Raw genomic sequence first — 3,855 nt, 5'->3', positions numbered from 1 at the left:
AGATTATTATGTTGTTTTCTAAAGGTTAGAAAAGGGTGCTGAAAGCAAGGACTTCTGTGTTTTCTACTCAGCTCTGTCGCCAAAACTTTGGAAAATATACTCAACTTTTCTGCACCTCAGTTAACTCAAGTGTGAAATAATTCACATTTATAATTGTGCAGATGCTTTCACTGAGGGACAAACAAGTGGTTCAAAATTACAAAAAATAATAATTATGGCTAATCATGTATCCAAACAGAGTTCACAACAATGTTATTAGGTGGCTCAAGGCATCATTGCAAAATACTGTAACAAATAAATAATAATACCTGTGTATAATTTAGGAGACACATTATAGCAGCTTCTTAAAAGCAGGCTACTCAAAGCCTAATTCTCCATGGGCATACACATAATATGGGCATTCAAATCACTGACAAATGAGTGAGAAACACTACGCCATCAAAACAGTAGCATTATGTACTCCATTTAATCTGAACAAAACAAAAATAGACAAAGTACTAGTTAGAGAATCTGGACTCCAGATGTTACCACTGGATTCCAGGTACATGCCAAGGAGAAATGCCAAGATTAGCCAGACTGGTTAATGCTCTAAAGCAGTAATATTTGGTAGTATCCTCAACCAGTTTCATTATACAAAAAAAATCTCAGCACTTATTACATATAATACATGTCCAATCTCTATGCTTTATATATAACAGAAGATATATTCTGCCCATGCTGAGAAGTCATGGAAGCACTTCTATTGGTACTGTTTTGCAAAACCTCTTTTTCATAAATGATTGTGTCTAGACCCAGAGCTGGTTTTCTGCTTTGCCACCAAGTCCTATAGAAAGGTCATCCCCAGCTATGCAGGAGGAACACAGAGAGAACCAGGCCTCAGACAGTCAACTACATACTTACCTCCCTATTGATATAAAGCAGAAGTCTAACACAGGCTCTCTCTACTCACCTGAGAGAATAGCAATTTGCTACTAACCCATATTAACTTGATTAAATCTAGTAGCTTGGCAGAATTTCTGTTTCTTGGGAAATAAACAGTTACAAAATTAATTCTTTGTTCCTAACTGGAAGAGAAAATTGAAATCCAACATTGCCCAGAAAAAAAGAAATTTGAAGATGGAGGGGGGAGGGAAATCACAGGCAAGAAAGAAAGCAAGCAATTATTTTGAGATCCCCAAACAGTCATTCCAATTTTGCCTTGCACCGTTTGACAAAACATATTTGAAAACAAAAGGCCTTTTTTTTCAAAACAAAAATTTAAGTGTTACTTCTTGAAACTGCTGAAAGGGACTTTTTCAATATTTCTAAACAAAAAATGTATCAGAAGGAAGATGCTCCAGCAGAAAATTAAAAATTTAAATTAATGGGCATTTTTGACAAAAAAGCTTTCTGTCAAAAACGTTAAACGCTCTATTTAACTGCAAGATACACATCCTATAGTAGTAATTGTTAAAAGAATCTATTGTACTTCCATAACACTGGGTGACATTTTATTCTTCACAACTAAGTCATTGTAAGCAGAAATGAGTTAGGTGCTTATCAGAGAAACACTTAAAAAGAAAGAGACCCTTATGAACTTCTTTCAAAGCTTACCATAAATGATGCAAAAGAACCTAAATCAAAAATTACTAAGAATCAGCAGTGGAGGACTGCCATCTGTAAAGCCATGCTATATGCTTCAACATTAGCAAGTCTTATGGCCATTTTTACTACAACTTTTTAAAAGAATTCTGTAAAAGGATTTCCATGGATTGATTTCCTTCTTGAAAGAAGGGACCTTATTCTTTTCTCACTTCAAAGGGCATAAATCAGGAAAAATTACATTGAGAATGATCATGTTACTTTGGCAGGAATGAGTGGAAACCAAATGTTGGGTGCCTTTCGAAGAAACCCCAAATTTTTAGTCGAGAATGTGCTTACTTTGCTCAGAACAGAAAACAGGAGGGGGGAAAACTGCTTAGAAAACACAACGCAACTGAACCAAACTACGGCTTCATGGATGGACCAACAGAAAAAATCCATGCAGCCCCCTGCCACGGATTATGTTTTATTTCACTAGGCTTACATTACCTGCCCAGAACACCTACCAAGTGGCATGCACCACGCATGAGTCTTTTGGATGCATGCCCAGAGTTATAGGTGCCAGGAAAAGAGGCTTTTACTAACAGGACCTGGAATAGCATAGCAACTATCAGCTCATTAGCAATCAGTCACATCTTTGCAATGCAAAAGTGCCTTTTTTTATTATTACTACATACTGCTTTACAACTCAAGGCCTCTCCTTAACTTGGCATCTGTAAAGATTTAAATGAAGAATTTTTATTTTGATGTGATTTTGGTTTTCAAGCTGGCTAGCACTGACGCCACCTCCTTGCAGTTGCTAACTTCTTGGCTTTGATGTGTATGGTGCTACACCAGGCATGTTTTCAACCCCACCAAAAAAAGGTACACAAAAAACCTGGGTTTGACTTCTACCATGACCTTGCACTGAATAGACTAGTGAAATGGTAAGAAACTACCTGTGCTACAGGGTACATGCCTTTTACTACGAGAAAGTTCCTTTTTCCTCTGCAAGACAGGTGTAGATTTTGCATTGGTAGACCAGAAAATACTGAGTCATGGCAACAAACCAGATCCTGAGGTGGCAGTGGCATAATCTAACTCCATTATTTTGAGCTACACTTAAGTAGGCCAACTGCAACTCTGACCCTATGAGCTGAAAATGCATTGAGGATTTATCATCATTGCTTTGGCTTTTAGATTGCAAAACTGTCAGAAGTGCTTAAGTTACTCAGGAACTCAAACGCCACTTGAAGAAAATAACCACAATGAACAAAAAAAAAAGCCCCCCCCCCCCCAAACTAAGAATGGAGCACCAGTCACCTCAGCATTTCTAACCTTTTCATTTCCATAATTTTACATTAAGATTTTTTCTTCTAACACAATACTTTTGGCATCCAGGCTGCACACCTCTGAAGAGAGCTCCTGGCAAGAGGCTGCACTTTTCAAACAGAGCCCGCACTTTCAGCCTTTGGGCTCACAATTACAGCTCACCTAGTAATGTTATTTGGTTATCAGGCTTGTGGCTAGTAGACATGAACCTTGGCTACCCAAGGGAGGATGCTTGCTTATTTCTTCTTTGCTGTGGAGGGGCTTGATATGCTTTTTGAGTGTCAGAGAAGAGCAACTGTGGAAGTTCCCCAAACTATTTTTCCCATCCAGAACTTTACAAACAGGCTGAGACCCACCCAGAGAAAAGCCCCACTGCCCAAACTACTTCATCCAAACACCAATAGGTAGTCTCTTCCCCAAAAAGAGAAAGAAATGGGAAAAAAAACCCTCCAAAAGTTTAAGAAAATGACCAGATTACCCCTGCCTTTACTTCATCATAAATGCACAGCAATCCGCACACCCTCTTAGAAAGCTTTTTTTAATCAGGGCCCTAATGAGTCTCAGCTGCAGTGGTTTCAGCTCCAAGTCTGCACCTTAACCCTTTCCTTTCCTCCTAAGCACAGGATCCGCCTGGGGCCATGTCAGTGCCAACAACCCCAAGAGGAAATGAGCACAATCTGTTCTCCGGTGGAAGTGAATAAACAGAAAGCAAGACCAGAAATACAGTGGTGTGAAGTGACATGTTGGAATCACAGACACGTGGCAGAGGCTCGCATGCTGTGTGTTCGCAGAGCTTGTCAAAACACACACGCAATGTTTTTTTCCCCCCTTCTGTTTTCAGACTCACAAAACATTTTGGAAAACAGTCAGGGACCCTAATTAGGCCTTTGTCTAGGAACAGCGTTGTTTCTAAATATTGTGCATGGTTTTGAAGCAATACTGGTGATGCACTTATGAGACAAA

General features: G+C 39.1%; 1 long non-coding RNA gene across 3 annotated transcripts in view; it reads right to left on the bottom strand.

The window, feature by feature from the left end:
• Positions 1-3,341, bottom strand: part of LOC109295583 — a 23,584-nt gene extending 20,243 nt beyond the window's left edge. For 2 of the 3 annotated variants that reach the window (XR_002096770.1, XR_002096771.1), the window contains exon 1: positions 2,899-2,911. This is a non-coding gene — a long non-coding RNA (uncharacterized LOC109295583). Of the gene's footprint in view, positions 1-2,898; positions 2,912-3,101 lie in introns of those variants that run through there. The other variant, XR_002096772.1, reaches the window with a different exon arrangement.
• Between the last annotated feature and the right edge of the window lie 514 nt (positions 3,342-3,855).

Source organism: Gavialis gangeticus, unplaced genomic scaffold (genome assembly GCF_001723915.1).
Source record: "Gavialis gangeticus isolate Ggan-Ray unplaced genomic scaffold, GavGan_comp1, whole genome shotgun sequence".
Classification (NCBI taxonomy): Eukaryota; Metazoa; Chordata; order Crocodylia; family Gavialidae; genus Gavialis; species Gavialis gangeticus.
This window is presented reverse-complemented; position numbering and strand designations above follow the sequence as displayed.